Here is a 24,076-nt window from a genome sequence, read left to right on the forward strand (position 1 = left end):
TGCCCGTACTGACAGCTTTACTACTGGCAATTTTGGTAGAGCTCAAGAGGATGGGAATACGTGTTTAATCTTACTGACTATGAAAGTGGGAAGGCGGGAGATTTCAAGAAGTTTTTCATATTAAAGCAAAGCTAAAATATTGTTTTAGACTGGGTTATTATTATTGTTATAACATAAACCTCTATCAAGAGCCTTAATATCAGGGAAATCAAATAAAACTTAGCAATTTTTAAGTTCACTGGTTGGATTCCAGTCAGTTAATACTGCAAAGGCAAATGCTTATCCATCAATATTCCTTAATTCCTCATTTTAATTCATTAGTCAAATTTAGCTGGAAATTTTACAATTAAATGAGAGGCCTCTAGAGTTATTGGCAGATGGCACATATAGAAGTTGTATGGAGAAATTACTTGCTGGCTGTCTTCAGTAGAGACAGGTTGCACAGCATGGCTATGCCAAGAATAGAAAAACAAGCCATTTTTATTATAGTTGGTTGCATTTCCAGAATGAGGGTTGTTACAGATAAATTGTTGAAATGCTTTCTGTACAGTTCTGTAAAGTATGCATCACCCTGCAGAAAATATTTTGACTGATCTAATAGACATTCCCAGTTTTGCTAATAGCATATGCTGGTATTGCTGATTTTATGTTTACCACTTTCACAATTTAAGTAAACTGAGCAGCTGTGATTAATAAGGGTTCTGCTCATATTACTAGCTCCCATGTGCAGTGGCAGCTAATGGCAGAACCTCTTAGAGTGGGATAGGCCTGTGGTCTTTGCCAAACTAGTAATTGTGCCATTTTGTAATTCTGATGTGCTCCAGATGATGATTTAGCTATTTTATGGAATCTCCTGTTGAAAGCCCACAAGTTATAGAAACTTCATTAACAAGAACTTTCAATAAGACTTTGCCTAATTAACCAGCCAAAACTGCACCTGACATAGCTATGGACACTAAATATGATTTATATTTGAAAGTTAATACAGTTCAGATCTGGATTAAGGATGCTATTTCCCAAGAGATTAGGATAAACATCTTTCTTGGCATCTCCAGTAGGGCTGACAAATGGTTTGTATTAAACCTCAACCTACTTAAATATCATACATTTGAGTGATCCATCTACAGTCTACATTTTTGGCTGGTAGTTTTAGCTACACCCACAAAATTTGCATGCACACACTGTTGCATGACTCACTGGCTGATTAAAAGGTGGTATAGAGACGTAGAAACAAGCAAAATACCCATCTGGCATATGAAAATGGGGTAGAAGTGTAATTTGCACACTGATGGGCAGTTCATTGCTAGTGTGACTGATCTGCCATCTTAGTATGGGATGGGAAGAGAGAAAAGTTTCACAATGGAAAAGGAATGTGACATACGCAAATAGAATAAATTGGAACTGGGGCCCTATTGAGCTAGATGCTATACAAACGTTGGCCCTGATCCTGCGTGTGCTTATACGTGTGCTTACTCACATGCATAATGTCAATGTCATTGATTTCCATGGTACTGGTCAAGTGCTTAAAAGTTAAGCACATATTTAAATTTTTTGGTAGATCAGGGCCATAGAAAAGGACAGCACCTGTCCTAGGCAAGAGGCAACTATGGGTATAACAAATTGTAGGATGAAGGAGGGAGGGGAGAAACTCCCATGGAGAACGTATGTTAATATAACCCAGCTTTGTGCTCAATTACATTATCTTGAGTCTTTTTCTTATATGCATATATCTATGTGTTTGAGTGTATGTATTTTTAGAAGTATTAATCACAGGTAAGTAAAGGTTTAAATAGACACTTTCTGATAAACCAAAATTAACAGATAAACATTTTCCCTGCAGCATCTTACTTTGCTCTTGGATTCAATGCTTCCCCATTATTAAGTATAAAATAATAAAAGTAAGAGCTGTAATGAATGCAGTTGTGAAATTTGCAAGCTCAGGCACTCAACGGTCAGAAAATTCCAGAAGTTCAGGTTGCTGTGACAACATTAAAACAACCACACTGCATTTCCTGAATATTTATAAGCTGCATTAATAACTGACAGTAGTACATTAAGACTGACATTTAAGAAGGGCGAAGAATAGAAAATGCTACTGTGTATGTGAACTTTTGGGTTCTGGTGATTAGAAAGATTGGGGAATGCAGTTAGGATATGCAGAAACTTGTTTATGGGACCTATATAATAACACCAACAAACTTTTAAGTCAATGGGGCAAATTTGGCCCTTGGATATAAATGTGCACAGTTCTAATTGATTTAGGTCCTATATTTAAGGACAAAATGTGCCTACTCGTCTTCTAGTTGATCGATAAATGTTGCAGATACATCGCAGACCAAACTTAGTCTGTGTACAGTATCTCTGGAATTCTCAGTGTTCATTAGTATAACATTTCCTCCAAGGAAGTTATCTTGAGTCACACAACATGTTTTGGAGCATGTCTGACATTTTAAAACTGAAGTCTCCCTTGGATCTGGCACATCTTATTTAGCTTTAAGCTTCAACAGCATTGATTAGGCAAACCGAAGGAGTAAAATGATGGAAAAATCCTACTCTATTTAAGAGAAATGCTCGCTTCAATGACTGCTGAGCTGCACCTATCCATCTCCCAGTTATTTAAGATGACTAGAATACAGTGCACCTTTTCATTATTAACTCTTTTACTGTAATGCTATACTATGCTTGCTTTTCTCTCTATAAGGCTGTCTCTCCTGATTTAACCTTAAGATGCCAACTGGATTTTAAAAAGTAATAGTAATTACAGTATATAAAATCAAATATACCAGCTTGAAGAATGTCTAATGATAACTGACTAGGGAAGAGGCATAGAATCAGCTGTATGTTTCTTGCAAAGACCAGGAATGTAATGATCTAACTGAACAGGATTTATGTGCTGGTTTCTCCTAACACAGCATTAATCTGAAGCATTGAGGTGTTCGTTCACGGCCTTGGATAGTATATAGAACACAGGAGTAATAAGTAATGTTGCCCTTTGGCTGAGCCATGGTCAATTTCAGGACCTACCAGCAGGTAGCTTTCTGTTGCTGGAGGGGAAACCATTTTCATGGAGTCATATGTGGTATAATGTGTTTGTTTACACTATGTACATTCGTCTTATTACTCCTAAGCCAAGATAGACCTAGCTGCACACAAGCAATACCAGAACCCCCGGTTCAACCACCAGCAACAGCTGCCTTCTTCATTTTCCCTCCAGGTCTCCAACCATGCACCCTACACACTGCCATGCATCCTTCTCCTCCTGGATGAACAAGAAGGGCATCAGTAGATTGACTCACTAGTGATTCCTCATGCTACCTTCTTCCAAACTCTTACTGCTCAGCAAATTCATTGTTATAGTATTTGCAACTACTTCAAGTAAGTGAAGTATCTTTTTTAAAAAAGGCTCTTTCTATTGCTCCCTCTTGGGAATTCAGTTTTATTGGCATTATCCATATTGCCAAGTGAAAATACTACCTAGGGGCCAGAACTGGGAAAGAGATTTGTGGGCAGCAGATTTTCTGGCTGTCAGATAGTGATGTCTCTGAGGTTCTGTTATGACATAACTTTCTCTCTGGTAGTGAAGTTGTTTCTAAATTAATTGTTGTACAGAACAAACAGGCTGTTCTCCGAAAAGCAACTGTACCACAAATTTCATGAACATTCTATCATGTATAAAGCACTTGGGCAATATAACCATTTTAATTCAAATATGTAATTTCAGTATATTTTGAAAACCAGTGATAAGTTACTCTGAGGTGTCAAAAGAGGAGGTTTGAAAAAAGTTGATAAATTAAACAGTAGTAAGTCACCAGCTCATGATGTGTTTCACCCAAGAGTTCTGAAGGAACTCAAATATGAAATTGCAGAACAACTAAATGTGGTATGTAACCCTATCACTTAAATCGGCCCCTGTACAAGATGATTGGAGGATAGCTAATGTGATGTTGGTTTTTTTGGTGGTGTTTTTTTTTAAATTGATTTCTGGCAATTACAGGCTGGTAAGTCAAACCTCAGTACCATTGGTCTGACCCATTATGGCCGTTCTTATCTAGTCACAATTAACCCTTTCAGGTAAGACTGAAGCAAAATAAGCATTGGTATTAAGAAGGTTGAGGTGTTTTTAGCAGTTAATAGTTCTTCTTCCCTGCTAAGTAGAAGACCTATACTCTCTTATGTCTTTATCTTTCTCCCAATGTATGTATAGAACCTCTTTTTACTGCCATTTGTGTTCCTTGCTAGATGTAACTCATTTTGTGCCTTAGACTTTCTGATTTTGTCCATAAACACTTGTCCTATTCTTTTGTACTGATCCTTAGCAATTCATCTACGTTTCTGCTTTTTGTAGGATTCCATTTTGATTTTCCAGTCATTAAAGAGCTCCTGATGATGCAGACATATTGGCCTCTGTTGGGGCTGACCGCAAGTTACGTTGGCCTGTTACAGAATAGTTCGGGGGGAGCTAGTAGTGAACTAGCTTTCACCAGCCCGTCTGGCTTGCAGCCACTCAACTGGATAAACAAGTAAAGAGATAAGGAGGGCCTGAGAGCAGTGATGAGCTGCCAAAATCTTAACAGGTTCCCTCCTCACCCCACGAAGGGGTCGTTGCCCACCCCCCGGGACTTCTGCCCTATCCAACCCCCCTGCGTTCCTTGACGCCCCCCTCCCCTGTCCCCTGACTGCCCCCAGAACCGGGCAGGAGGGTCTCGTGGGCCACCATAGTGGGCACCCACCTCTAAGAGCCAGAGGCACCCACCGGGGGGTGAGGTGGGGAGTCCCAGAGATGCTTACCTGGGGCAGCTCCCAGGAAGTATCCGGTAGTTCCCTCTGGCTCCTAGGGGTAGGGGAGCATAGCTGGGGGGGAGCAGGGGAGAGCGACCGCTCCCCCACTGATCACATCAAAAATGGTGCCTTAGGCGCTGACTCCCTGGGTGTTCTGGGGCTGGAGCACCCATGGGGAAAATTTGGTGGGTGCAGAGCAGCCACTGGCAGCTCCGCGCCCGGCCCCAGATCACCTCACCTCCACTCTGCCTCCTCTGCTGAACATGCTGCCCTGCTCTGCTTCTCCATGCCCCCTGCCCCGGCTTCCTGCGAATCAGCTGTTCGGCGGGAAGCCGGGGAGGGCTGAGAAGCAAGCGGCAGCTTCCCGCTCAGACCGAGGGTGGCAGAGGTGAGCTGGGGTGGGCAACGGTTCCCCTGCGCCGCTCCGCCCCCCCGGGTTACCTGCTGTGGCGCGGGAGGCCCTCCTCGTGCCCCCCCACCCCAGCTCACCTCCACCTCCCTGGGCCTGAGCGGGAAGCCGCGGCCTGCTTCTCAGCCTGCCCCAGCTTCCCGCGTGAACAGCTGATTTGCGGGAAGCCGGGGATGGTGGGGGTAGAGAAGAAGCAGGGCGGGGTGGCACGTTCAGCGGAGGAGGCGGAGCGGAGGTGAGCTGGGGCCAGGGGTGGGGTGGGGAGCTGCCGGTGGGTGCTCTGCACCCACCAAATTTTCCCCTTGGGTGCTCCAGCCCCGGAGCACCCAGGGAGTCAGCGCCTAAGGCGCCACTTTTGGCTGGTTAAATTTAGAAGCCGTTTTAGAACCGGTTGTCCCTTGTGGAGCAACCGGTTCTAAAAGGGCTTCTAAATTTAACAACCGGTTCTAGCGAACCGGTGCGAACCGGCTCCAGCTCACCACTGCCTGAGAGTGTTAAGTGTGGGAATAGAAACCAGTAGTGTTTCCTGCCAGAGCCTGCTTGTGGATGTATACACTTCCTTAGAAAGGGATGATAAAAATGGCTATGAGAATTGCTTTAGACGAACAGTCTCACCTACAGACCTTGGCCGTGTGGGTGCCCAGGAATTCCCCACACGGAGCAGCTCCTGCTACGAGCCCTCAAGGACAAGGCTGGAGGGTCCGGGACTGTCTGTAGCAGCAGGGGCGTAAGCATTAATTCTTGCTTGGTTGCTGGAAAGCACTTATTTAGTAACGCGTAAAGGACGGGAAGCTTATTATACTTTGGCAATAAAACAGGTTATACTTATGCAGCTGGTGTGGCTTCACTTAGTGTATCCGAGCCGCCCTTTGGCCCAACAGCCTCTTACTATTCTTCCCATCTTTCCTTTGCATTGGGATAGGTTGCTGTTGCACCTTTAATCTTGTCTCTCTGAGAAACTGTCAGCTCTCGAACTCCTTTTCCCCTTAGATTTTCTTCCCATGGGACTTTACCTACCAAATAAAGTCAGTGTCTTTGAAGTACACTGTCCTTGCTCTGCTGCTCTTTCTCTCCTTCCTTTCCTTAGAATCACGAAATCATCCTTTCATGATCACTTTTACCCAAATTGTTCCACCTTCAGATTCATTACCAATTCCTCTCTGTTGATCAGAATCAAGTCTCAAATGGCTGCCCCCTGGTTACTTCCTCCACTTTCTAAAGCAAAAAGTTGTCCCCTATACGTTGCTTACTTTGCATAACCGCCTTTGGTGAGGGACCTTGTCAAAGGCTTTCTGAAAGTCCCATTGCATTATATCCAGCGTATCACCCTTGCCCACATGCTTGCTGATACCCTTAAAGAATTCTAATAGATTGGTCAGGGATGATTTCCCTTTACAAAAGCTGTATTGACTCTTCTCCAACACATGGTGTTCATCTATGCATCTGATAATTCTGTTCTTTCCTATAGTTCCAACCAATTTGCCAGGTACTGAGGTCAGGGTAACTGGCTTGTAATTGCCAGGGCGCCACTGAAGCCTTTTTAAAAAAATCAGCAACACATTAGCTACATCCTTCAGTCATCTGGTACAGAGGCTAATTTTAAGTGATTGGTTACATACCATGTTTAGTAGTTCTGCAGTTTCGTATTTGAGTTCCTTCGAAACTCTTGGGTGAATACCATCTGGTCCTGGTGATTCATTATTATTCTTTTTTTGTTCCAAAACCTTCTCTATTGACATCTCAGTCTGGGACAGTTCCTCAGATTTGTCACCTAAAAAGAATGGGTCAGGTGGGGGAATCTCCCTCACATTTTCTGCAGTGAAGACTGATATAAAAATTTCATGTAGCTTCTCCACAATGGCCTCGTCGTCCTAGAGTTCACCTTTAGTGCCTCGAGTATCCAATGGCCCCACTGATTGTTTGTTTGGCAGGTTTCTGGTATACTTAAAAAAAAAAATTGCTGTTTTTTCTCTCTCTTGCTAGGTGCTCTTCAAATTCCTTTTTGGTCTGCCTAATTATACTTAATTAACCAGAGTTTGTTCCTTTCTATTTTTCTCAGTAGGAATTTGACTTTCCATTTTTAAAGGGTGACTTTTTGGCTCCAACTGCCTCTTTTACTCTGTTTAACCATGGTGGTATTTTTTTTTATCCTCTTACTGTTGTTTTTTATTTATTATTTGATGTATACACTTAGTTTGAGTCTTTATTATGGTGTTTTTTAAAAGTTTCCATACAGCTTCCAGGCATTTCACTATTGTGACTGTTCCTTTTAATTTCCATTTAACTAGCTTCCTCATTTTTATGTAGTTCCCTTTTTTGAAGATAAATGATGCTGTGGTGGGTTTCTTTGGTTTGTGTACACACACACACACACACACACACACACACACACACACACACACACACACACACACACAATATGATAAATTTAATTACATTATGGTTGCTGTTATGAAGAGGTTTAGCTATATTCACCTCTTGGACTAGATCCTGTGTGCCACTTAAAATTAATTAATTATGGTAAGTAAGTTTACTCTTAACAGCAAGGGGGAGGAATGCAACCCAAAATAGGAAAAAAAAACGGTTAAAGAATAGTTAAGTTAGATGTATTCAAGTCAGTAGGGCCTGATGAAATGTACTGTAGGATATTTAGGGAACTAGCTGAAACAATCTCAGAACCATTAGTGGTTATCTTTGAGAAACCCTGGAGGACGGGTGAGATCCCAGAGGATTAGAGAAGAGCAAACATAATATCTGTCTTTATAAAGGGGAACAAAGAGGACTTGGGGAATTATTGACCAATTATAGTCTAGCATCAATACGTAGAAGGATAGTGGAGCAAATTATTAAACAATCGGTTGTAAGCACCTAGAAGATTATGATGTTGTTGTTGTTAGGAATAACCAGCATGGATTTGTCAAGCACAGATCATGTCAAACTAATCTAATTGTCTTTTTTTTTTTTTTTTGAAAGGGTAACTGGCCTAATGAATAGGGGGAAGCAGTAGATGTGATCAATCTTCATTTTGGTAATGCTGTTGACCCAGCCCATGTGACATTCTCATAGAAAACTAGGGAAATGATTAAATTAATAAAAGGTGGGTGCAAAACTGGTTGAAAAACTGTACTCTATGGTTTGCTATCAAACTGGGAGTGTGTATCTATTGTGGTCCCACAGAGATTTGTCATGGGTCTGGTACTATTAAATATTATCATTAATGAAATGGATAATGTAGTGGAGAGAACTTATTAAATCCGCAGGTGATCTCAAGGTGAGAGGGGTTGTAAGCACTTTGGAGGACAGGTTTAGAATACAAAATGAGCTTGATAATTTGGAGATTTAGTCTGAAATCAACCAGATGAAATTCAATAAAGACAAAAGTACAAAGTACTACATTTAAGAAGGAAAAAATCAAAAGTACAATTACAAAATGGGGAATAACTACATAGGTGGTAGTACTTTTGAAAAGGATCTGGAGGTTCTAGTGGATCACAAATTGAATGAGAGTCAACAATGTGGTACAGTTTCAAAAAAGCTAATTTGATTCTTGGGTGTATTAACTGGAGTGCCATATCCCATATGTAACATACGGGAAGTCAATTTTCTACTCTACTCAGCACTAGTGAGGCCTCAGCTGGAGTACTGTGTCCAGTTCTGGGCTTTACATATTTTAAGAAAGATATAGACAAACTGGAAAGAGTCCAGAGGAGAGCAACAAAAGTGATAAAAGGTTTAGAAAACCTGACTTATGAGAAAAGGTTTTAAAAAATTGGGCATGTTTAATCTAGAGAAAAGAAGACTGAAGTCAGACCTGATAACAGTCTTCAAATATGTTATGGGCTGTTATGAAAAGGATGGTGATGTTCCACTGAAGGTAGGACAAGAAGTAAGCAGCTTGATCTGCAGCAAGGGGGATTTAGGTTAGACAAACTTTCTAACTATGACAATAGTTAAGCTAAGAATAGGCTTCCTGGGTAGGCTGTGGAATCCCCATCACTGAAGGCTTTTAAAAACAGGTTAAACAAACCCCTATTAGGGATGGTCTAGTATATACTACTTTGTCCTGCCTCAGCACAGGGGGTTGGACTAGTTAACCTTTCACGGTCCCTGATGTTAAAACAGGACATGAGCATGGGCATTCGTTAAAATCAAATGCATCAAAACAACTATTGCGCACATAAAGTAACAGTAGTACTTGTATATTGTGATATTGTGTATACTTGTGATATTGATACTTCTCTGAGGACCAAGCCTACTCCCACTAAAGTCAATGACAAAATTCCTGTGGATGCAGAATCAGGCCTATTCTTATTAGTACAGGTGACCACTGTAAACATTACAGCAGTGATTTCACCCCACACATACTATTTCCCAGACAAGTCCATTAAAGAGAAATCCCTGTAATAATCCTCCCTTTGGATGCACAGTATAGAACTCTATTGGAAGCTATTAGTATAATTAAAAAAGAACCAGTTTCAAAATTATTTCTTGGAAATGGGTTGAAATCAATTATAACAATTTTCTACGGTTGAAAATGAAATTTTCCTGGAATTGCTAATTCCTGGAAGCACGCTTCTGTGGTGCTAAACAAGTGTGTATTACCCCAGCTTTCGGGGAAGATTTTCAAACCGTTAAGAACTAGCATTGTCATTCTTGTTCAGAAGACACTGTTAATTGATATCATTAAATTTTTAACTAGGTTGTGCTGCAACTTGAGAGCATTATGGAAGAGATTGCTTGTCTTTCTCCAGAAAATCACAGTTGATTAACATTGATGAACGATAAGAGGAAGTGTGTCAAATTAAGTGTGTTTTTGTTGTAATTATATAATTTAATTCATTTTACCTGAATAAATAGGCATTTGTTTCTTCAGACAAGGACGGCTGGTTTGTGCCATCACTGTTTCATTGATTTTTTTTTTTTTTTTTTTTTTTTTTACTTCAACCCATCAATATGGTTTTGCTGAAACAAACAAAACTTGCTCATTTGATTTGGCAAGACAGAAACTGTGCCAGTTTTTTTTCCTCATTCTCTCCACTACATCAGCTAGTGGCAGTGCTTCCCTTTTATCATTTAATAAATCCTACCTTGTTTTCCTCAAGGCTCAAAGAGCATGGACTGCACTACATTTATGAGCCTTGTGTCTATTTACTGGTGCAAATATACGTACACAGTACTCAAGGACTGCTAACTGTCTTTCAGCTATAGCTTGCCCATCTGACCCTGGAAATACAGTGCTATGGCTTAAAATTCTGATGTTGTTGTTCCCTGTATATTATAGAGGGAATAAAGGTGAATGATCTTGCATTTTAGACCTTGGTACCCTGTATTACAGTGTACTTTCAGGGAAACTGTAAGACTTTAAAGATGCCACTACATACAAATTTATCTGCTACATTTTGAATTTAAGAGCAAATAGCTCAATCCTACTTTCACTGAGGCAATACGCCCTGTAGGGTGACCACCTTTGAAATGCAAAAAGGAAAAAAAAAAGGCACACATCGCCCCCCACAAGGTAAGCCCACTGTGATGGGTTCCCCCCAGGGTGCCACCTGGAACTGGGGTACCAGCTGTGATGTGTGATTACAGAGCCATTGGCCATTCTTTAAAAACTCGTTGTGATTGAGGGAGATCCCGGATGATTGGAAAAAGGCAAATATAGTGCCCTTTTAAAAAAGGGAAGAAGGAGAACCTGGGGAACTACAGACCAGTCAGCCTCACCTCAGTCCCTGGAAAAATCATGGAGCAGGTCCTCAAGGCAACCATTTTGAAGCACTTGGAGAGGAAGGTGATCAGGAACAGTCAACATGGATTCACCAAGGGCAAGTCATGACTGACCAAACTGATTGCCTTCTACGATGACTGGTAGAACTGGCTGTATGGATATGGGGAAAGCAGTGGATCTTTTTGCATCTTGACTTTAGCAAAGCTTTTGTTACGGTCTCCCACAGTATTCGTACCAGCAAGTTAAAAAAGTATGGATAGGATGAATGGACTATAAGGTAGATAGAAAGCTAGCTAGATTTTTGGGCTCAATAGGTAGTGATCAACAGCTCGATGTCTAGTTGGCAGCCGGTATCAAGCGGAGTGCCCCAGGGGTCAGTCCTGGGGCCAGTTTTGTTCAAGATCTTTATTTATGATCTGGATGATGGGATGGATTGCACCCTTGTTAAGTTCGCAGATGACACTAAACTGAGGGGAGAGGTAGATATGCTGGAGGGTGGGCATAGGGTCCAGAGTGACCTAGACAAATTGGAGGATTGGGCTAAAAGAAATCTGATGAGGCTCAACAAGGAGATGTGCAGAGTCCTGCACTTGGGACGGAAGAATCCCATGCACTGCTACAGGCTGGGAACTGACTGGCTAAGCAGCAGTTCTTCAGAAAAGGACCTTGTGATTACAGTGGATGAGAAGCTGGATATGAGTCAGCAGTGTGCTCTTCTTCCCAATAAGGCTAATGGCATATTGTATGCATTAGTAGGAGCACTGCCAGCAGATTGAGGGAAGTGATTATTCCCCTCTATTCGGCACTGGTGAGGCCACATCTGGAGTATTGCGTCCAGTTTTGGGTCCCCCACTACTGAAAGGATGTGGACAAATTGGAGAGAGTCCAGCGGAGGGCAACAAAAATTATCAGGGGGCTGGGGCTTACTTGACTTACGAGGAGAGGCTGAGGGAACTGGGCTTGTTTAGTCTGCAGAAGAGAAGAGTGAGAGGGGATTTGATAGCAGCCTTCAACTACCTGAAAGGGGTTCCAAAGAGGATGGAGCTCAGCTGTTCTCAGTGGTGTCAGATGACAGAACAAGGAGCAATGGTCTCAAATTGCAGTGGGGGAGGTCTAGATTGGATATTAGGAAACACTATTGTGACGTTGCACTCTATATGATTTTATGAAAATATGCTGAGGAGCGTGAATATAATGTAACTAAAATGTGCTTCATGCAAAAAGTCTCTTGTAAGGTATTACAAATCTTATAATCTACTGAGTGGGATCATCCTATTTGTATAAATGTATCACTCTTGTATCTGAAACTAGAAATATGAAATATAATTCTAAGGTCCTATTGTAGTTATGCAAAGTGTGGGCCATTAATGTTGGTTTGGAATCTCAATGGCTCCCATTAACTAGGACAATTGACTGTGGATGGCTCTGTTTGCTTGCAGGCCTTCCTGTGAGTCTAACTGGGAGGAATGAAGGCTTGGTGTCTCACAGGACATGTGACCATGTCACCTGGTACTGAAATCCATCTTAAACCTGGTGCTTTTCCATTTAGAAGGGGAGGTGGGGACGAGAGAGACAAAAGATTCCCGCCTTGTGCCAAAGCTATATAAAGCAGTGGAACAGAACAAAGGGACTGCAGTCATTAGACATCCCCTAGCTACCACCTGAGCTGGAACAAGGGCTGTACCAGGGGAAAGAATTGTGCCCAGACTGGGAAGGTGCCCAGTCTGTGATAGTGTCACAATATAACTTCCCCCCCCATGGGGACCCCTGGGTAAGCAGTTTACCATCGCATGTTGCTAGAGCTTGTATATGTGGTAAAATGTATTGTGGGAAGGATTGCAGGTGTAAGTGTGGAGTCAAAGATTCCTTTGCAGGTTACGAGAGGCCATAGAGGGAGGAAAGGAGAAGGGAAAGGGTTAACTCGATGCTCCAGCTAAGTCCGAAGATAAAAAGTGGACTCCAGCCCAAGGCCACTGCACACAACAGATTCTCTGCTACCTGCCAAGAAAGATGGGGGCCAAGATTCCAACCCCAACCAGCCGTGAGAAAGAGTTGTTGAACAAAACTGCAGGGGCTGCAAAAACAAGTGAGACGGCGAAGGTCAGCGAGTGGAAAAATAACCATCTCACGTCCCTGAAGCCAATGTGTTTTGGGAAAGCTGAGGAAGCCACAGAAAGCTGGTTCAGACTGGTACAAAGAGCAAGGGGGACAGAGGACCCTGAACAGAATGCCCCCAAAGGAACCCAGGGCTTAAAAATCCTCCCAAGAGCCAGGGCAGGTCGGAGATCAACAGCGGACCCTGGATGACCTGTGCACAGGACAGAACTCTCATCTACCGTTCCCCCTCTTCTTGCGTTACACCCGGGCTTGACCAGCCTCGGGTAGTGCATGTGTGAGTATTAAAATGGGTTAAGGCTTGGGGCACTAACACTTTCTTCCTTCCTCTGAGTGATGTGCGGAGCACCCATCACTCTCCGCTGTTTTACTTTATTTTATTAACAAAACTTTAAAACTTAGTCACTAGGTGTGCTCCTACATCTCCTCCCCTAACGATCCTGCAGCCTCAGCATGATAACCTGACGCCTCAGGCAGGTTGGTAACATAAATCTGTCACAATAGAAGCTTATTGAAACATAACTTTTCTAATGACACCTTACATGACTTATCTTGCATTAATTACATCATAATTACATGATATTCATATCATCATAATATCACTGTGAAGAATATGGGATGCAGTGTCTCACCCACCGCAATCCCAGCCATAAGGCAAGTCTGCAACCCACCTTCAAGAGCCACTTTTAGTATCTAGACAGATAACACACACAGAAAAGATTGGTAACATCACAAATATCCTCACTCTCATGTGACTCACACCCTCATGAACACACATGCATGGTGCACTTGTGTGTTGGTGTGCAAACAGCTGCTGTATTTTCAACAGCTTTGATCTGTTATCGCTTAAACTGCAGAAGTGGGAACACTGCAGCATCTTTAGCTGGACACAAACTTTTAGCATTTGATATCCCAGTGTATTGTGATAATAATGAAAATCTTTAGACACACACACAAAAAAGCAGCAGATTAAATTATTTTTCTGGCAACTGGCAAATCCATTAAAAAAGCAGGCAGGCCGGTCAAATGCCAGCCAGGTGGTAACCCTAATGCCCCCTGTAACCTTCATGCGAGTATGTCTTTGTCTGGCTAGCTGGAAGAAAAGGAGTGTTGCTCCTTTTAGGGCTCCCTTCTACCAGGTGAAAAGTTTATAGAGATGGGCAGGATGCACCTGGAGCAAGGTCATGAGAAGGGCAACGCATTGCCCTTCTTGCTGACCAGAAGAGTGGAGGGAGTGCAATCTATACTACGTGCAGGCTGGGAGCACCCACCCGTCCATGAACTTGACAAAAGGTCGAGGTTCTCTATTGACCCTCAGAAAGCATTTTCCTTGAAGGGATTGGGAAGGAATTTTTTCCTCTCTCCCAGATCGGCTGAGGGGTGTGTGTGTGTGGGGGGGTGGTGGTATTTCACCTTCCCCACAGCTGGTCTGGGATCTGTTGGGATGCAGTAGAAGGGTTAGGTTGTAATGTTGCAGCTTAATATGTAAAACTTGCAGCGGATGTCCGCTGCGGGTACTCAACATGGAAGGGATACAGTTATCAGATAACATGAATGGAAAAGGATTTGAAGAAAGGTATCCCTTAAGGGAGATAAGGAGGGTTTGGGGCTTCTATGCCTTGTACAATGGGAAGCCTTACCCCCCTCCTTTTCCTAGGTCCCTTTAAAGGAATTGAGGAAGGAGGTTTGTGATTTCTATTTTTGGAACAGCAGGAAGCTGACCCCCCTCCTTCCTGCACTATACAATTATTATTGGGTTTTTTTGGTCGGGTACTCCTAGATGTTTTATGTAAGTAAAGTTGCAGCCTAATTAAACCACATCCATTGCTCCCTGTCTGTCTTCCAGCATGGGCAGACAGTGTATGTTTTGCTCTGTTAAGCCAGTAACCTGAGACCCCTGATGGTGAAGTGTTCATTAATATGCTAATAGAAACTGGATGTGTTTTCACACAAGCAGGATGTGTTTTCATAGACACAAAGTGGTGTGGAGACCCTTTGAAAAGCTCTGACTTGTTCGAGTTAAATTTTCTAAGCTGCTTAATCGGGTTTATGCACTAGATTGTGTATCCAGTTTACAGGATTCAGCCCTTTAAATAGGATGGAAATTTCTTTTGAACTGGGTGAACTGGTGAAATCTTTGAAATAAGCAGGTGTGCATCCCTGCAAATTATAAGAAAATTAAAGTGCTTTGTAGCTGAAGTTGAAAGTACACAATAACTGAAATACAATTGTACTTGTGTGTTGATGTGTAGACTAAGGGATCAAGTAAGACAGACTTTTGACACCGGTTTCAGAGTAACAGCCGTGTTAGTCTGTATTCGCAAAAAGAAAAGGAGTACTTGTGGCACCTTAGAGACTAACCAATTTATTTGAGCATGAGCTTGTAGCTCACGAAAGCTCATGCTCAAATTGGTTAGTGTCTAAGGTGCCACAAGTACTCCTTTTCTTTTTTTGACACCGGGTTTCACAAAGGCCACACAAGGCTATGACAGGTGGGGAGAAAGGGAATTTAACATACCCACTGAGTGCAGAGTGAGGAGAGATGGTTGTAAACTATTATAACTTAGAGACGCTCCCTCAAAAGGGACAGTATTACAAACATAGGAATTTGGAGATGTGGCCTGAAGTCTGGGGTTGGGAATACCACATAGCTGTGTGCAGCAGCTCACTACAGAAGCGCTCTAGTTTTGTTTTATTAAGGTTTTGTTGCTTTCTCATTCACTGGTTTGTTATTTAATGAACCTCAAGATTGTTACAGAGAGCAAAGGGAGGTACAAGAACTCAGTCTGACAGCATGACGGACAGCTGGGCCAAGAGTGTCTTTTCTAATATGCAGAATCTTCAAGTACTTACACTATAAGCTCCTTAGGATATGGACCATCTTTTTGTTCTGTGCTTATACAGCACCTAGCCCAATGGGCTCTATTAGGGTTGCCAACTTTCTAATTGCTCAAAACTGAAGCCCGTGCCCCACCTCCTACCCCGCCACTTCTCTGAGGCTCCACCCCCCATTCACTCCATCCCCCCTCCCTCCATCGCTTGCTCTCCCCACCCACGCTCACTTTCACCGGGCTGGGGCAGAGGGTTGGCCTGCAGGAGGGGGGTGAGGGCTCCAGCTGGGGGTGTAGGCTCTGGGGTGGGGCTGGGGATGAGGTGTTCAGTGTGTGGGAGAGGGCTCTGGGCTGGGGCAGGGGGTTGGTGTGCAGGAGGGGTACAGGCTCTGTGCTGCGGGTACAGGCTCTGGGTGCGGCCATAAATGAGGGGTTCAGGGTGCAGGAAAGGGCTGGGGTGCAGGGTGGTGGTGCGGGCTCCAGCTGGGGGTGTAGATTCTGGGGTGAGGCCAAGGATGAGGGTTTGGAATAAAGGAGGGGACTGAGGCAGGGGGTTGGGGGCAGTTGCGGGCTCCAGGAGCGAGTTTGGGTGCAGGAGGGGACTCTGGGCAGGGGGTTGGGGTGCAGGAGAGGGTTCTGAGTGCAGGGTCCGGGTGGCACTTGCCGCAGGTCCTGGGAAAAGGAAACTAATTGTTTTAGAATCCTTTCTTGAAAAACCTGTAATATTCTTCACCTGCAACACATCCCTGAAGAATTACACCGTAAACTAGAGTGCCCACAAGGCTGGAGCTCTGACGAAGGGTATGCTGAAGCTGAGAGCCTAGTGCAGCTGGACCATGAGGTCCCATTTCTATGAAGGGGTAACAGAAGAGCCTGTGTCCAGGGAGTGTACCAAAGGTGCCAAAGAAATAGGCAGTTCTGGAGCCTAGCCAGATGCAGAAAGCTGAAAGGACGGATGGCCCAGTGTGGTAGGACCCAAATACAGAAGCCCTAACAATGGCCAGTGGGAGTAGCTGACAGTTAGTAAAAACACATTCTTTCAGTGGTGCTCCTCATTGCCTGGTAAATTGGTCTCTTAGTGAAGTAACATACATGCTGTGTTGGCCAAGTCAAAAAAGTACTGATATGTTGGTGCTTTAATATTTGTTACATTATTTTGTTGGGCATAATAGTTTGACAACTTGGGCCAGATACTCAGTGCATGTAAATGAACATAGTACCATTGGAGCAGAGCTATGTTGATTCACCCCAGCTGAAGATCTGGTTCCTATTGGACAGTAATTGCCATCTTTTATTTGTTGTTTTTTATATCGCAAAACATTTGAGCTCTAAATTGCAGTGGGTATTATGAAAAGTGATTCTGTAAAAATGGCATTGTGATGTTTCATCAATGCTCACTCAGTAATAGCAAATCATTTTTGAACTGCCAGCCCTATAGATTCAAACTGTTACATTAAATTACAGGTGCAATCTTGATGGTTCATGAATCATCATGTGTAGTAAAAAGAAAAGGAGTACTTGTGGCACCTTAGAGACTAACAAATTTATTTGAGCATAAGCTTTCGTGAGCTATAGCTCACTTCATCGGATGCATTCAGTGGAAAATACAGTGGGGAGATTTATATACATAGAGAACATGAAACAATGGGTGTTACCATACACACTGTAACCAGAGTGATCACTTAAGGTGAGCTATTACCAGCAGGAGAGCGGGGGGAGGGGGGAGAACCTTTTGTAGTGATGATCAAGGTGGGCCGTTTCCAGCAGTTGACAAGAACGTCTGAGGAACAGCATGGGGGAGGGGAGATAGTTTTACTTTGTGTAATGACCCATCCACTCCCAGTCTCTATTCAAGCCTAAATTAATTGTATCTAGTTTGCAAATTAATTCCAATTCTCCCCCGCTCTCCTGCTGATAATAGCTCAGCTTAAGTGATCACTCTGGTTACAGTGTGTATAGTAACACCCATTGTTTCAACAGCACATTAGATGTGAGTTTTCAATATGATATAGCAGCAAAAGAGAGTAATAGGATGTGTCCTTGTATACACAGCTCAACATCATGTTGCTAAGTATCCATTTCTGTGGCTATGTCTACATTGCAATAAAACATCCACAGCTGGCCTGTGTCAGCTGACTTGGGCTCAGGCTGTGAGACTATATAATTGTGGTATAGACATTTGGGCTCGGGCTGGAGCCCAAGCTCTGAGACCCTGTGAGGTGGGAGGCATCGTGTAAACTCGTGTAAAGCAATTTTATGTACACCAATTTGGTATTCAGCGTGCATTCAAAGCAAGTGTGATGGAGCAAAAGAAGGTAGTGAAACAAGAAAAGCCACTAGCACGAGGGAAGGATAAAGTGAACCTTTATAAACACACTTATCCTCACACTGTCCCAGCCCTCCCCAAGGCTAATTGAACCCATGATTGAAGCTAATTGAACACATCAGCGGGCACAACTTCAATGGGAGTAACGATGGCTTACACCAGGGGAAAAATCGGAGCCCTACAATATTCCAAATTGTAATTTATTCATTTTGCACAACCAGTGAATGACTAATTAATTCAAGTTACGCAGCATTGCTACCTGTATCCCTTTATATAGTCAGCTTATTGCTGATGTACAGTTTTACCCCACCATTTACATCATTGATGGATTGGGCTCACAGCTTCCTAAGGGAAGTGATGCAGCATCATGTGAGGTATTTAATGGAGAAGAAACACTAGAAAAGTCTACATTTGCAAAGAGAGGGTCTAGATGGCAGAATCTTTCCATCTCCATGTTCTGTAATTCAATGTTTTAGTATAATTATTTTATTATTTTGGATATTTGTCAGCTTTGCTATTTAAATGCTTTTGTGGCATTACCCTCCCTCACTTCCCCTCCCACAGCAGATTCCAAGAGTTTAGCTTTATAATATATGTCTTTCTGTACATAACACTTAACAGTTATGTCACATTTTAAGTGTCCAAAGCTCTGTACAAACATTAGCTGTTCCTGCTTAATTTATTGCATAGCTGGAGTAATAAATGCTCTATTTATGTTAAAAAGCAACTTGTAATTATTATGCAATAAATTTAGAATGTTTGACATTAAATAGGTTTCAGAGTAGCAGCCGTGTTAGTCAGTATCTGGAAAAAGAAAAGGAGTACTTGTGGCACCTTAGAGACTAACCAATTTGTCTGAGCATAAGCTTTCGTGAGCTATAGCTCACTTCATCGGATGCATGCCGATGAAGTGAGCTGTAGCTCACAAAAGCTTATGCTCAGACAAATTTGTTAGTCTCTAAGGTGCCACAAGTACTCCTTTTCTTTTTGATATTAAATAGTTCTCAACCTAACAGCTGTAAGATGTTCCAAAAAGTGCTTCATGGTTTTACAGGTGAATTTCTGAAAAATTATACTCTATTAGGAGAACAAAATGTTTCCTCCAGTCTGAGCCAGTGACAGAGTTCTCTGCTCTGTGTTTAGCATTAAAATACAATACTTTTCATGTAAGCTGCTGTTTTCTGAGGCAGAACACCTAGTCTGCTCCATAACAGTTACCTGGCCATCTTAATTGTTCTGTTTTGATATCTATAAACTTCTTACTGCTAGTTTTAACGCTAATAATTTACAGTGCTCCAAGGCAAACTTTGTGAGCAGTAGAAGGATTTTTTGGAATGATTAAATATTTAAGCCAAGAGTTGCTGGTTTCAGGAAAAAACACATTTTTCCTGGGAGACTTCCCTGGGGAACTTTGGTGACTTTGTTCCCTGAGGTTGTATTATCTTTACTTTCTTCCAGTAGGGTTGGTTGGTTGGTTTGTTTGTTTTTTGCTAGTACATGTAAAACAGAAACATCTTTATTAAATCTGGCTCACGCATTGTCCATTTTAATTAAGATATGCTCTTAGGAGAATACAAAGACCAGGACTAAAAGGCACAGATGGAATTCATTTTACTTAGAAAAGATAATGCATCAAGAAGGATTTAAATCATCTCAGGAGACTAAATTGGCTTCATATCATCTGTACTGGAAATGTGTGGGGTTGGCATTTTTTAAAGTATTTTTTTATGTAAACAATGAATTGTCCTCAAAAGCCCATTGTAACTTTGCAATTGATATCAGGTAAATAATTGCCCGGGGTCCAATTCTGCAATCCTTACTCAGGCAAAAGTCCTGCCGATGTTGATGGGTAGTATTAATTCTGGGTGTAAATTAGCAGATTTAAACCATGGATTAATTTGGCCCCATGAGAGTGTAAGATCTGAAGTTATAGGTCCATAATTTTTGTGAGAAGCACATGTACATGAGTAACAGAGCTACCTAAACTGATAACCTGATAGAGACTGTCATTCAGGTTATATCAGCTCCTCCCTGAGAAAAATCTTCACTTAACGCTCAAGGCACTTCCAAATCCTCATCCCATTCTGATGGGAGTACAAGGGGCGAATACAAGGCTTGTGGAGCTGAAGAAGGGGTGGGAGTTGCTGCCCTCTGAATATGCAGATTTTCATACTAAACTTTCTTGGACATCTGCACATCCTTCCCTTGCTGGGGGATATTGCTGCAACCAGTAGCACTCCCCACCATGCAACCCCAAAATCCATGGGCTCTCAAACACACCATGTTTATAGGAGGCATTTCCCCAGCCTCTGAAGGGCCTGTGTTGAAGAAGCCAGGTTGGCTCCATCTTCCTTCCTCAGGTGTGGGCCAATAAAACAGTGTTCCTGCTCGTTTTGTCCTGTCCAATAGATGTAGCAGGGGAATGATACAGCCATAGATGTCTAGTCTTAAAAGATCCACTACCCCATTACTGGAAAATTAAATTTCAGTTCTCTCTGCGCTTCCCCCCTCCCCAAAATGGCCATTGTTTCATGGCAGTGCCTGGCACATTGGCTCGGCCGCAGAAGAATGCTCAAAGATTGGTGGCCAGGTTAGAGAATTAACTAAACACCAATAATGTTGATACAGAAACATGAAAGTAAGTAAAGCTGAGTCTTGTGTGTTTGTCGGTTAAGGTGGCAAAACTGGGCCCTTAGTGTCTCAGCTTCATAGCTGCCATAGCAATGGACTCTGTGCAAAATATTTTCTCAATATATTCCTATTACCAGATGACATAGTTATTGCATCTAGCATCGTTACAGTCATTTCCACTATATCAATTGCTGTCTCTCTCTCTCTTTCTTTTCTGACCTTCGTTTCTGTCTGGCATTCATTGAATTATGGTCTGTACTTTCAATCAGTCTTTCCATATGACTGAGTCATTTCAGCTCTCTGTTCTGCAGAATTGTCATGTCATGTCATCGAATATCCTGGCTGCAGTACTGTACAATCCATGTACTGACTTCCCAATTTGTTACATACTCTTTCTATATGACCTATAGCCACCCACAACAGCAATTCACTTTCATCTGTCCCTGTGGTTTAAAACAAAACAAAACACCTACTTTGTAAAGCTGGTACATTGAGTAATACTATGTACATATAAAACACACACCTGTCTACTGTCATGTAGATATTGCTCTACGGTGATCATCATGTGGATAATGACTTTCAGAAATGGTTTGTTACAGAATACATTAGGCAAGGAACTTGGGTCTTGTTCAGCATAGTACTTGAAGCTAGAGCTGAGCGAACAATTGATTTTTCTGTTTGGTGGCCGAACCAAAAAATAAATTAAAAAAATAGATTAGTTTTAAATCAAGACTGGATTTTTTTGTTTTTTTTTTTCTTGCCAAAATGAACAGCCAAAACCATTTAATTGGGTCAAAATGAAACCACCTGAATGTTGGAAAAAATTGAAACAAACTGTTCTGATATTTCCAAAAAAAATTCTTAGTTCTTTTTAGCTAAAACTATTCAGCAAATTCAACCCAATTTCATGAAAAGTTTTGATGTTCCTAAAATGGCATTTTTAATACATTTACTATTTAATGAAAATTTTTTGCTCTGACTTGAGAAGAGCATTCTAGAGGTGAAAGGGAGTTTGGTGTGTCTTTCCACCCAGTCTTTAACCTTTTAGCTGGTGGATTGGATATTTATCCAGTAGGAACAGGAGTTCATTGTTTTATGCAGGATATCAAATCACTACTCAATGAGAATTAATTTTTGGCCACTAGCAATATGGACTGGATTCAAAAGGGTGACTTACAGGTAAAAGGGTCTGTATACCACTATTGTTCTCTTTAGTACAGCTGGCTGGGAATTTTCATCAAATATGCCAGTTCATCAAATCTGAAATGTTTCATGGAAATATACCTGGCTTGAATCGCCAGCCCTGGGATTCCCAGGTCAAGCCAGGGCTCTTAGGTCTTCCAGGCTCCTAGCCACAGAGCCTGGAGATTGGCTTTTGATTGAGATTTAGATGATGTGTATGTTTTAAGGGCCATAAGCACTTACGCGGAACTGGGTGCCCAAAAGCCCTGAGAATTACAGCTGAACCAGGATCCTTGGAGCTTGGGCTCCCAGGATAAACTCTATTTTGAAAATTTTGGAATAGAGCATTCTGATTATTTCTAAATGAAATTTCTCTGGATTTTCCTTCCTGGGAAGTTTTGAAAATTCTACTTTTCAGGCTGAAACTCAACACACATTTATTTAGGATTTTGGAGTTTCCCATGCAATGGAAATTCTGACTTTCAACCAGCTCTGCTCCCAAGCCTTCTAGTGACCAGTCAGTATGAAGCAGTAATTCCACATGCCATATCTAACTATCAATTTTTAGTTAGAAAGTCACTGCAGCCTAATAAAATTAGAGTGTATTCATCAGCTGGCAACTCAAGCTCACACTTAATGTGTGTTTCGCACATTTTGCTACCAATCTCTGCATAGTCTACAAGTAAAAAAATGCATTGGACTGAACTTAATTGTCTTTATCATAGCTATATTTTGGCTATTTGAATACATAGTTCTGTAATTACAGGGAATAATGTTGCAAGAAGCCTTGTAGTAAATGGATAGTGTCGTGAAATTGAAACTAGCAACGAACATAGGCATTTGTGTAGCTATGGCTCTCCTGAATAAGACAGGCTACTAGATATGTACTAGGAATAAAATGAATGAGGAGATTTGTAGTTTATTGCATATCTTGAAAATATGCATTAAAATATCATTTGTAGAGTTTTTATTATGGCAGTTGGTGCTTATTAGCCTCATAAAAAGAAAGCATTCCTAGAAATATATCCATAAATATTTAATGGAACAAATGGAGAGGAGATCTTATCAGACAGATTTCTGTCGGTCTGTTAGCTCACAGTTTTAAACAAGGAGAGCACTTTGGGTGGATGTCTTATCTGAAATCTATGTGCGTTAAACTCTGCCTGTTTTTTCATTAGCCTCATTGCCAGTAATTGTCATTAGCAATGTAAAGTTATGATCTCTAGTGTAATATAAAGTTATGATCTTGGATGCAATAGAAAAGATTTAAAGGTAATTGAATTGTGTGTCTGTAGTGTTTATCATAGTGGATGAATAAATCATCAAACCCGTATCATGTTACATAGATCCTGCCATTTGTCCTTCATTCACGTTTTGAAATGTGAAACAATCTGGTCCAAGAAGTAACTATAACAGGGCCGCTTGGAAATAGTGACCATAATATAATAACATTTAACATTCCTGTGGTGGGAAGAACACCTCAACAGCCCAACACCATGGCATTTAATTTCAGAAAGGGGAACTATGCAAAAATGAGGAGGTTAGTTAAACAGAAATTAAAAGGTACAGTGACTAGAGTGAAATCCCTGCAAGCTGCATGGACACTTTTCAAAGACACCATAATAGAGGCTCAACTTAAATGTATACTCCAAATTAAAAAACACAGTAAAAGAACTAAAAAAGAGTCACCGTGGCTTAACAACCATGTAAAAGCAGTGAGAGATAAAAAGGCATCTTTTAAAAAGTGGAAGTCAAATCCTAGTGAGGTAAATAGAAAGGAGCATAAACACTGCCAAATTAAATGTAAAAAATGTAATAAGAAAAGCCAAAAAGGAGTTTGAAGAACAGCTAGCCAAAAACTCAAAAGGTAATAATAAAATGTTTTTAAAGTACATCAGAAGCAGGAAGCAGTGGGGCCCCTGGACAATCGAGATACAAAAGGAGCACTTAAAGACAATAAAGTCATTGTGGAGAAACTAAATGAATTCTTTGCTTCAGTCTTCAAGGCTGAGGATGTTTAAGGAGATTCCCAAACCTAAGCTGTCTTTTGTAGGTGACAAATCTGAGGAATTGAAAAC

The sequence above is a fragment of the Natator depressus genome, chromosome 10, assembly GCF_965152275.1.
Source record: "Natator depressus isolate rNatDep1 chromosome 10, rNatDep2.hap1, whole genome shotgun sequence".
Lineage (NCBI taxonomy): Eukaryota > Metazoa > Chordata > Testudines > Cheloniidae > Natator > Natator depressus.